The sequence below is a fragment of the Canis lupus genome, chromosome 2 (assembly GCF_003254725.2).
Source record: "Canis lupus dingo isolate Sandy chromosome 2, ASM325472v2, whole genome shotgun sequence".
NCBI lineage: Eukaryota > Metazoa > Chordata > Mammalia > Carnivora > Canidae > Canis > Canis lupus.
Window position 1 is genome coordinate 83,426,392 of NC_064244.1, and position 12,086 is coordinate 83,438,477.

Here is a 12,086-nt window from a genome sequence, read left to right on the forward strand (position 1 = left end):
CTGGCGCCCGGTAAGCACGCATTCAACACGCAACGAACATTCCAGGCTCCGGGGCTTACGGGCCCACGGGGTGAGCCCCAGGTCAGCATCCTCGGGTCACTCTGCAGCCCCCAGCCCCAGCCACGCGGGTCTTCGGGGTGGGGCGTGATCACCGACTTCACGGAGCGGGGGCTCCCCTTGGAGAGGGCTCCCGGCCTGACCCGGGGGTGCCGAGGGTGGCCCGTGCAGGAGCCGGGTGTGCCCACGTGAAACTACGCGGCCTTGTTGTTCTCATTATTCCGAGAAAAAGTGAATTCAGAGCAGCCCGTGCGGGTGCCTCACCTTCCAAAGGTTTTTGCAGACGTTACGTCGCGCGCTTCTCCCACACGCCCTGCATGTAGGGCTGCGTCTGCGGCACCATCGTCGTGCCCGAGGGAAGAACTGAGGCTCAGGAGTGAGTTTCCTTGCTCAAAACCAGAGTCCCGAGGGCTCAGAGCCCCGAGGCCCGGTCCTGCACGGGGCGCCCCGGTCACCCCGGCCCAGCCGGCTGCCTCCTGCCGAGACCCCGAGCTCCCGGGGAGGAAAGACCGGCTGACGGGGGCCCTGTGGGAGCCACCAGGGCACTCACAGACGTCCCTTCCTGTCCCCTGCAGGGAACACACTGAAGCGTCACGTTCCCACCACCTGAGGCCAGACACGGCCGTGACTGCTTTGGGCCCGTGGACTGGGCGCGGAAGGGACGCGCGTCGCTCCTGAGCAGCAGCTTTGGGAGCAGGTGCATGTGCAGCAACGTCCAAGACAGCGGCTGCCCCACCGGGAGGACACAGAGCAGAACCCCAGTGGCCTGCGATGCCGAGCAACCTGGGTGGGAACTCAGTCCCGTGATGTGACGTCCCCGAAATTACTGCATCAGGGCCCAGCCCCGCGTGGCCTCAGACCTCTACGGATGGACACGAACAAGGGGAAGGGGATGGAGGGATGGAGGGAAGAGGGCGGCGGGAGTGACGCCAGCAAGCACCCATGGTCCCCTCCGAGCAGTGAGATGCTTCTGGACCCCAGAGGAATCTTCCAGAAATAGGTTAGGCAAGTGAGTTCCTGCTCAGACCCCCTCCCCCGGCGCTCCCCCCGCCAACCCCCCCCCCCCACCGGGCCACTGAGCTCCGGAGCCTGCCCAGGGGACCCCCCAGCTGGGGGAGGGCAGAGAGGAGGGCGGCTCCCCTCCCACCGAAGGCGTCCAGGCCAGATGAGTAACGCAGTGTAAACGACTCTGGGACGAATTGAGGCTCCTGCCCCCCCTGACACGAACCATAAGGAGCAACGACAGTAGTTCATCTCCCTTCTCTCTGGGGGGGCCGTGGGAGGGCAGGACGCAGGCCCCCCTCAGCAGCTGGGCTGCAGGCCGCTCACACCTGCACGGCCTTGGGGACAATCCAGGGGGTGCAGAGGAGAGGGTCCGACTTCCCTTCCTGGGAGGGGCCCGGGGCAGGGAGGGATGGGGGAGGAGCGGGCTGTGCATTCGGGCCTCATTGGTTCATCGGGAGGGGGAGGTCGTCGTCTGTCGAGGACAGAGGGCCGCTGGGGCCTGAGCTGCAGGTGACAGGCTGGCATCCGAGCAGTTCCCGCCGCCGGGCAGCGCAGGGACCCACGGCTCCGGGGACGCTCCCGGCCTTTCCCGCCACCCAGCAAAGGACAAACACGTGACCCCAGAGGGAAGCCCGGAGCTGCTCCTGCAGCACTGCTGTTTATATGTTGACGCAAATGTCTGTCTCACACTCGGGCGGCGCGCCGAGGACCCTAGGGACACAGGACTGTGCCCCCGCAGCACACATCCGCCCGCGGCATCGGGGGCCACTCGGGCTGCCCACACTCGTGTCCCCTGGGCCAGCCTGCGGGTCCCTGGGCGGAGGCTCGACCCCGGACCCCGGGGCCCTGAGAGCGGCTGGTGCGCAGGAGCCCGGCCGGAGCCCCAGACGGTGCCCTGGAGCCACGAGCGACCAGCGACGAGCCGGCCTGCGGCAGCCGCGCTTCCAGAGGCTTCCAGAGACGTGTGCCTGCTGGAAAAACAAAGGAAAGCCGATCCCAAAGGTCGCACACCCTAGGGGTCCGCTTATGCAACGTTCTCGAAACAACATCATCTAGGAGAAGAGACCCGAGGCCGCCAGGGGTCAGGGGTGCGGGTGGGGCTGTGGGTCCAGGCCGTCCTACAAGGGCCACACGGGGATCCCTGTGCCCGCGGAGCCGCTCTGCATCCGACGGGACTGGGCATGAAAACCCCCAGGTGTGATAACGTTGCACCAACACACACGCAAATCGGTGCCTGCAAACCGCCGGATGTACTGACGTGGGTGCCTGGGGCTGCGCCGCCGAAACACGCTCCCGGGGGAGAAACCGAGGCAGAGCAGGCGGGGCCTCTCCACCCTTTGCGCTGCAGCTTCCGCATCTACGATCCCGTTGAAACAAAAGGATGAACAGCTCCTTTGAGCCCCGCGAGGGACCGAGTCGTCAGAACGGGACCCGCTGCGGCTCGGCCCCCCCGGATTCACCTCCGGCACAGGGTCCCTGACTTCCCTGCCCCGGGTCACGGCGGGAACACGTTTCCACGGGGGCAGCGGTGGGGGGCAGGGGACAGCGACAGTCTCCAGACACCCCCCTGCACACCCAGGACCCCCGCCCGCACACCCACAGGGGGACACGAGGGCGGGGACAAGGGGGTGCGGGGGGCGCCCCTAGGACGCGAGCTGCTGGCGCTGGCCGCTGTTGTGCACGTTGGCGGCATGTGCACTTTGACCCCGTGACCCCAGCGCCCCGGCGGGTGCCCCGAGTTCTCTACGGCTCAGAATGAACGTGTTACGTGGGCGCTCTCTGGCCTGACGGGCGGCTGCCTGTCCTCAGGCCGCGCGGGTCCCGGGAGGTGACAGCCGCCTTGGGTGCCCGCTGAGCGCAGGACGGCCGAGGGCGCAGAGAGCAGGCCCCGCACCCTGAGCCCCGCAGCCGCCGTCCTCGCGGCGCACCCAGCAAGGCCGCCTCCCAGAGAGGTCAGTGGGGCCCAGCTCCCGCGGCGGGAAGGGGCACAGCTCTGATTCGCTCCCAGGCCGGTGTGACCTCGGAGACCCTGCTCTCCACGCGAGGCCCGGCGGCGTCAGGGCTACGCAGGCCCCCAGCTCCCAGTGCACCCGGCTCTGGGGGCATCGGCGCAGGCCCCAGACGGAGGCCGCGGGGCGTGAGCGCCTGGGGTGGAGGGGCCCGGGCTCCGCGGGGGAGCCAGGAGCCCCCAGAAGCCAACCCGGGGTCCGTGGTTCCCCGCCTGGCCGGATCCCACTCCGTGGGAGGCAGAGCGCTGCTTCGCCACCTCCCGTCCGGGGCTTATCTTGGGAGACACGCAGAGCACGTGGACCCCCGTGGACCAGGAAGCGAGAGAGGACACAGCGCAGGGATCGAAACCTGCAGGGCTCCCTGTGCCGTGAGGAGCGTCCCCCAAGCGCTGCTGCGATGGCTCCATGGGGCGGCCGCCCGCCCCCCAGCCTGGCCTCGGGTCACCCAGGACGCTGCGTATTCAAGGCAAGGGGGTGGGAAAGGCAGGGCGAGCTGGGGAGCCGCGAACCCCCAGCAGGCTGCGCTGGAACACAGCTCTGGGTGGGAGTGAAGGGCTGATACGTGGGGGTTCCCCACAGCGCCCACCTGCAGGGGACGCCCCGCCCATCTCCCCCCACCTGTACCTGCCGTCCGGCTGCGGACCTCACGGGACCCTCGGATCAGCCCTGTTCCGTAGGCAGGACACCGCCGGGGCCGAGCGTTCCTGGGGCCACCCGCACGGGCGCCTCCGTGTCGCTGCTCCGGACCAGCCTGGGTCTGCAGAAGTCCAGGAAAGCAAACACCCAGATCCCAAAGCCGAGCCTCGTTCATCGGTGTCCACGAGGCTTTCCGAGGGGTCTCCCAACAGTGACCGCCGGGTGGGCTGGTGCCGACCTTCCTCGGGGAAGGGGTCGCGCGGGTCAGGCCGGCCGTCTGTGTCCTTCCGGTCATCCCAGCACCGGAGACGGGACCCACCTTGCCACGTGGCTTTGGGGACAGGCCCCTAAGTGTGCCCCCGGCGAACCCCAGAGGCGCCGCCGGCGGGCCCCCGTCCCCACACACGGCAGGGACCAGCAGGGCCGCCCGGCTCCACGCAGGGTCCCGGGACCTCCTGGGGCTCAGTGGGCTGCTGGGGCCAGTGTGCGTGTGCCCAGCCGGGCCCCAGGGCTCGGACCCCCTGCCCCTCAGGCTGCAGGCCCCTCTGGAATTGAATGCCAGGCCGCACCTGCCGACGATTTTACCACACTCCGTATAATGTGTAAATACCATTAAGTTAGACAGATTCTCTCATTAATTCTCGGACCCAGTGACAGACTAGGAATTAACACAATTGATTTTCCAGTCCCCGCTCATTATCAATCATCCCCCCAGAACTTAGTCACATTTCATCTGCTCCACCTGGGCCCCAGCGTCTATTTGGAGGCTTCAACATATATTAAACTAATAAAGAGCAATGGGCACCGCCGTGTCAGCCCCGGAAACAGGTGGGGATGGGCAAGGAAACAGATCTTGGACGAGAACAGTTGCTCCCGGGGCTACTAGGTGGGAAGAGTGGGCCCGGCACTCGAGGGCACAGTCCCGTCCCCCGGGGCGCTGGCCTGTGGTGCCCAGGCAGGGGCGGCGGGAGCTGTGCGGGTTCTGAACCCCCGAGTGGCGCACGCCCCCAACACCTCGTGGCTGAGAACCCCGGCTGCTTGCCCAGGGTCCTGCGGGGGGCGGGGGTCTCGGGCTGGGCCTCGGACGCGCTCACGAGTGTCAGCTGGCGGCCAGAGGACCTAACACAGGCCTCGTGCACGCGTGTGGTGGATGGCGCTGGGCGTCCTGCTGGCCGGGCCGGGCCCTGAGCTGTGACAGCCCGTCTCCGCGTCGCGCAGCTTCTGGCCCCTCAGGACACCCAGTGGGGCTCTGGCCGGGCCCGGGGAGGAGGGCGGAGGGGCGAGGGCCGGGCCTGCGAGCGCTGCTTCCACCGGATCGTCGGCGAGGGAAGCGGGGATGGATCAGATCTGCGGGGACAGGAAAGGGACCGTGCCTGCTGACAAGGATGCTGGAGAGCACGCAGACGGCAGGGGTGTCGCACCCTGGGGCCGCGGTCGCCAACCTGGAATCGCCCCGGGCCCTCCCCTGGGGGGCGGCTCCCTCCTGGCCCTGCAGACCCAGAGGAGGCGGCTCCCCTTCTGGACCTGAGCGGTTCCCGGCAAAGCGGCGGCGGAGTGTGCACCCCGGCACCTGACCACCTGACGGCAGGCGGCCGATGTGGAGCCGAGGGACGAGGGGCGAGGGAGGAGGTGACCCGGGTCACATTCCCACCGCTGCCTCAGTCTGACTTCTCTGCCACCCGGAAGCTTCCGGACCGCTGTCACTCCAACGCGGAGAACTGCGTCTTCAGGAGCTGCCCCTTAGCATAACCTGTAACCCGTTCATTCCAAACGCGGGTCGGAAGCCGGGGCGTGCCACCCTCCGCTCCCTCCTGCCTGCACCGGCTCTCCCTGTGAGGGGTCATTTAGGTCCAGGGATGTAACGGGGCAGCACTTGTTGCTACCTGACAAAGGGCTTTTGGGGCAAAGGTTCCTCGAGGCGCGAGGCACACTGAGCGGCGCCGGGCTCTCGCGTGTGCGCTGCCTGGGCCCTCCCGAGGGAACGCACCTGCTCCGTGTGAGCCCCGAGGCCCCTCCAACTGCTCTCCTGACCTCTGACACCGCGGATTGGCTTTTAAAAGTCTATCCGGAGGGGCCCCCGGGGGGCTCAGCCCGTTAAACGTCTGCCTTCGGCTCAGGGCGCGATCCTGGGGTCCTGGGGTCCAGCCCCAGGAGCGGCTTCCTGCTCAGCGGGGGAGCCTGCTTCTCCCTCGGCTCCTCACCCCGCCAGTGCTCATTCGCTGTCGCTCTCGTCTCTCAAATAAGTAAAATCTTAAAAAAAAAAAAAAAAAAAAAAGACATATTCCGAGGGAATGTGCTTTAAAGAGGCCGACGTGCCCGGACGTGGGGAGGCTCGGTCCCTGCCTTCAGGGCTGTTGGATCGGGAGCCCCTGCTCGGGGGCGAGGAGATGACTTTCCAACTTCCCAGGCCTCCTGCCCATCCTAAGCCTTTTGAGTGTCATCCTTAGGGCAAAACCCTTTGCCCGGGAGAGCACCTGTTGGGCCACGACAGGCCTGAGCACGGGAGCAGGGGTGGGTGGGGGTGAGCGTGGAGGGGCGCGGAAGGGTCTGGGGAGGGAGTAAAGAGCCACGGGAGGTGAGCAAGCCTTTGGGGCTCTGGCTGGATTCCTTCCGTTTCCCCTGGATGATGTTCCTTGTCCACGTGTCCTGGGCGCGTGGGGGCTCGGGGCAAGTGTCGGGGGCGCACTCACGCTGGTGTGGAAGGCGGTGGGGGGGCATTAGCGCCTTGGGAACTATTCCTCGGACCCTCCCCAGTGCTTCTCGGAGCAGGAGCAGAAGCAGAAGAGAGCGTGTGGGCCTCCCCTCCCCCGGCTCCGGTAGTGGGTAAGCCCGTGCGCTCACCCAGAATCACCCCTGGATAATAATTGTCTTTACGGAAACCATTTCAAACGAATTCTAATGTGCTCTAATTAGGTGACTCTTTTAGAAGTTCTGCTACAGGGAGGTGAAGTAGGTTTTGAATATTAAGCAGTAAGAGGTGACGGAGGGCGCCTCTGCCTGGTGGGCGCCTCCCCAGTTCACGAGCTGCCTAATGCCCACCAGGTAAGGAGGGTGGCACGTCAGCGCTCCCGTCCCGCCTTCCTCCTTCAACTCTTCAGGGCGGCCCCGGGCACTCCCTGCCCCTGGAAGTGGGTGGCTGGGGGCCCGAGCGCACCTGGGATCGGCCCCCAGCCCCGGCAGGCGGTGGCAGGAGCCAAGGCAGCGGGGACTCGGGGGCGTGGGTCCATCTCCACCCCATCTCTGCCCCTTCGACCCCGCTGAGCTATGGGGGAGGCACCCGTGGGGACAGAGGGGGCCCGTCTCTGGGCTTCTGGGGTTTGAGGGTCAACAGGGCATAAGTTTCCTCGCACTCCAGCGGGGAGCAGAAGGGCCGGACCAGTTCTTCCGTCCTACCCTGCAGGTCTCAGCGGAGCGGGGCCACCAGCGATGCTCAGGGCCAGGTCCCTCTAGGATCTGCTCTCCTGCACCCCCGATTTTCTCACACAGCCCCTCGGGCCTCCCTCCCGGGGCAGCAGCCCAGGGGCTGGACGTCTCTCTTCTCGTCTGTCTCCAGCCAAAGCTTATCCACCGTGTGTGGCATTCATTTTGGGCCCCGTCGTCTGCTCTCCCTGTGACGGGCAGGTCCCCCCCCAGCCCTCCTCAGTTTCACACTTGTATTTTGGCGGGGGCCTCTGGGAAGTAGATGCCTGCATCCGGAGGCCCGACTGATGGCAGGCGGGGATGCCGACGGGCGGGCAGGTCGCTGCAGAGCTATTTCTGTGCAGGAGAGCCTCTGGGCTCCCATCAAGTCAGAGCCGCGGTGACCTGAGGTAAGAGGATGTTCTGCTCCTCCGAGAGAAGTTCCTGCCGGCAAACCACCGTGCTGCTCCCAGAGCTCGGCTAAGCCTTTAAGAACGTGCTCAGCAGACGGATGGATGGGTGGACGGATGGTGGACGGACGGATGGATGGATGGATGAATCCCAAACAAGAATAGGACTCAGGACCTCGGTCCCATCAGCCCTTGACCTCACTCAGCCTTCCAAATCCTGGAAGCGGAGGCAAAAGGCCAGGGGCGCCCCCGACATCAGCCCAGGAGACGAGCACCCTCCTCCCGGAGCCAGCCCGTGGCACCCGCCAGCCCTGGAGCCCGCCGGCCGGGGAGGCCCTCCTGCCCCACTTCCCCCCACTCCCCGCCCCCCACAGCAGCCACGGCAACAGCCCAGAATAGATGCCTGATTCCGTCCCCAGTTCTCCACCCCCTTTCTGCGCTTAAGTGCTTGTTGGGGACAAAGGGACGGAACTGAGGACAAGAACATCTGTTTCTCCAACAGGCGGGGACAATGCGGACCCAGGGGTGGAGCCCTGCAGCTGTGGAAGCACCTGGCACTTGACGGTTTCTGCCAAGGTACCCCCCGCGCCCACCCCCACCCCTGTCAGGCTCCTCCGCCACCCCCTCTGCCTCCTGCGTGGCCGGGCCCTGTTTCGGGAGCAGCTGGGAGCCACCAGTCCTCCCGACCCCGGGTCAGGGCTGGCCCGCTGTAGGGCTCGCTGGGAAGAGTCACGGGACCTGCCTTCCCCGGTGGGGCCGCAGCTCGGCAACCGTGAGTGGCCGTATCCGCCCGGGGCCATGGAGAGCAAGGCACTGACCCTGCTGCCCGAGCCCCAGTCTGCTCGGCTCTGAAATGGGGACATTGTAACCGCGTTGCAGCACCGCTGCGTCAACACATGTGGGGGCCCCTTCCAGATCCCACGGCAGCAGGGCGGGGACAGGCTCCGGCCTAGGGAGGGAGGGATGGCTGGGCTGAGCCCTGGGTCACTCGCACACACAGCGCGGGTCACCCAGGCCTTCCCGAGCCGTGGGGGCCCCGAGACCCTGTGTGGGGCCCCCCCCGACCCAACCCCTTCTGTGTCCTCCTCTGGCAGCTGGGCCAGCAGTGCAGGGGGAGCTCGGGGCAGCGCCGAGGGGAGGGGGGAGCGGGACGAGGACCATGGGACACAGTGGCAGCCAGCCAGCTGTGGTTCCTTCGACATTTTTAAAGAGATTCAAATTCAACATGAGATTTATAAAATAACAACAACCCATCATGCTTTCTCCCCTTCACTAGAAAGGAGAAGTGTTGGAAATGAGATTTTTTAACCAAACGAGCGCCCGTCCAGCTCTGCAGCCCCGGCCCCGGGGCCCTGAGCTCGGCTGTCACCTCGGAGCCTGCGCTGCCGGTTTGCTGAGCAGCTGCAGGTGGGCCACGGCCACCCCCCACCCCTGCGTCACCCGGGCAGCCACGGGGTTTCCAGGGGACCATCCCAAACGGGTGGCCCAGCTCTGGGCAGCCACCGACCCTGGCAGGGGTGCCGGAGGGCCACGCGTCACAGCGCTTTCCCAGTTGACCAACTCGGGTCTCTGCTCTTCTCCATCCCCCCTCACCCCCCACCCCTTGGAGAAGGAATGGCTCTCAGTACAGAGGCCCCACTGGGCCCCCCCCCTGATCTAAGCTCCGGCCCCCGCCCGCCCGCCCTCAGCCCTGCTCTCAGGTGCTCAGACCCCGCGGCCTCCTCCCTCCTCCCCGGAACTGCACGGAGACTGGGTATCTGGTAATTGAGATTGTTTAACAAGGTGTCGCTCGTTGCCTTGGGTTCCATTAACTCTCGGCTCTTCCTGAACACCCAGAATAACAATCACCCTGCTGGAGAAGGGGCAGAGGGCGCCCCCCCCCCCCCCGCCGCCCCACAGAGCGCACACGTGGGCACGTTTTTTAATATGCTGACGACCTGATGAGGCTGACTTCAGACCTTTCCTGAACGTCCTTCCATGGAGAAGTCTGGGGGGCCCAAGGAGGTGGCGTTGCCTCTGCGCGGGGCACGTGGGGGAGGGACCCGCTTAGAGGGTCGGTCACCCAGCTTGCCAGCGACACGGCCCGGACTTGACCTCACTCAGAGCTGTCAGGCTCCAGGGTGACGGGAGGACGCCTGCCTGCCTGTCCTCCCCCCGGGGAAGGGCCGGGTGTGTCTCAGTGCTGCCCCCCCAGCTAGGGAGGCTTCACCCCAACTCCAGGCGGCAGTCAGGGCGCTGGGGGCCGCCCGCACCTCAGCTTCCAGGCAGCTACTCACCCTCGTGCCCACCTCTTCCTAGAAGCCCGATCAGATCTTCAGCGCCTCCTCCGGGAGGCCCTCCTGGAAGCCTTGCTGACTGGCTCCAGTGAGCACCCCCTTCTCTGCCCCCAGAGCACCGTGGCTGCCAGTGTTTATTCTTCAGGGGACACGCATCAGCCCCGTCTCTCTGAGTCTCCTGAGGCCTGAATGCTGGGTGACCACTGGCCCCAGGTGCCCCCAGCCACGTTCTGGGGGAGGAGTCACCCCCCGGTTCCCGATCTCGGCACCCTTAGCCAGTGGCTGGGTGGGACCTGTGAGGAACGCGGGAATGAGCACGGCCAGTGGGCGCAGGAGTAGAAACCCACCCCCACCCGGCCGGGCCTCCCCGTGTGGCCGCGACCCGGGGCTGAGAGACTGAGCAGGGCAGGTGAGGCAAGCTGCTGGACTACTGTCCCCTGGAGCCAGCCCCGGAGGTGGGGGGCAGGAGCAGGGGGCACAGGAAGGGACGGGGGGGGGCAGGGGCACAGGAGGGGGAGGGCAGGGGTGGAGGACGGGGGCGGGGGCAGGGGCAGGGGGCATGGGAAGGGGAGGGCAGGGGTGTGGGGCACAGGAGGCATGGGGAAGGCAGGGGTGGGGGCAGAGGCACAGGAGGGGGAGGGCAGGGGAAGGGGAGGGCAAGGGCGGGGGGCACGGGAAGGGACGCTGCTTGAAGCCCATAGGGCAGCCGCCCAGCGCGGGCCTCCTCTCCCTGCTGCAAGCCCTGCTGACCCGCCCCCCCCGTCAGCCTGTCCCCCCCCATCAGCCTGTCCCCCCCCATCAGCCTGTGTCCATGTCCGCTTCCCCGACGTCCCCTCCCCGAAAGGAGTCCCCAACGTACCAGGGGCTGCAGGCACACGACGGAGATGAAAGGGCCCAGGTCTGCACGGCGCCTCCGTGGCTTCCTCTCCGGGGACCCCGGGGAAGCGCCATAAAGTCCCTGAGCCCGGTTCCTCCCTCCTGCAAGAGGCCTGAATGCCTCGGCCGCGGGCTGTTCCGTGAACGGGGTTTTGCGGGGCCGCCGCCGCCTCACACGGGGGCTTCGCTGTGGCATCGCTCAGTCACTCGGCAAACGCTCACTCACGTGCAGGCTTCCGCGTGCGGAGAAGACAGGCGGGAGTCCCGGCCCTCCGTCCCTTCCGGTCCCCGCCCCGAGGGCCACCAGCTGTCCTCCCTGCTCAGGGCCAGCCGGGAGGTGCAGCGGCGCAAACTGTCACCCAGGGGGCCGCCCTGGAGGGCCCCCCGCCCGCAGGGACCACCGGGGCCAGCACCTGCTGACCTGGAGCACGTATGGTGCTGGGCCAGGCCTGCCGCCTCCTGGGGGACACGGACCGCAGGCATGTCGGCAAACTGATACGCGGGGACCACTGACACTCGTGCACGCTCACGCACTCACACTCGTGCACACGCGCACAGGGCGCCCCGCCTTCCCTGCTGAGCCGCACCGTGAGGCGGGCTGGGGGCGCGGGGCAGGGATGTGCAGGGGTGAGGCCGTGGACGCGGGGCGCCTCTGGACGCACGAGCCCCCTGGTACACCCGCACCAGCCTCCCTTTCCGCCCAAACCTGTTTGAGAGCGTGTGGTCGAGACCCTCCCAGAGCCCCGGGGGCGTCCGGAGGGTCAGGGCGCTGAAGGGGTCCCCGCCCTGCGATGATAGGCTCCCCCCAGGGAGCCCCGAGCAGGTGCCCCGGGAGGGGGGGGCCTGGGCTCAGCCCCGCCCCCTCTGCAGGCGGGGACCCCACGTGGGTTATGCGGCCACCGTTGGCATCCCGGCAGGCCTGGGGCCCGTAATGAGGAGGCTGACAGTCCATTAGCTCCATTAGCTCCGCGGGGCTCGGGGGACGGGGGCGACCTGCCATCCACCTCACTTCAAGGGCAGCATCAACTGTGTGTGCGTGCGCGCGCATGGGTGTGCAAGTCTCTAAAAAAAGGGATATTAATCACAGCTGTGCCGGTTAAAATTGGCACAGACAACAATCTGACATCACAGAGAGGAAACGGTGACATAGCTCTTGTCCTCTGTCCTCCTGACCCCTGGGGCCCCGGAAAACGGAAGAATCATACAGGACTGGGAGGCGCTTAGGCCCTTCTGGTCCCCCCGTCTCTGACGCGCAGCACTTTGCCTCCGCGTCTCTGACAAGCTGTCCTTTCACTTGAATGCCTCTCGTCACAAGGAGCTCACTGCCCCCGCGAGGCCTCCACCATCCCTCCTGCCGATTCTCCTAATGGCTAGAAAGTTCTTCCTGCCTGAGAGCTTAACCTTGGGGCCACATGACT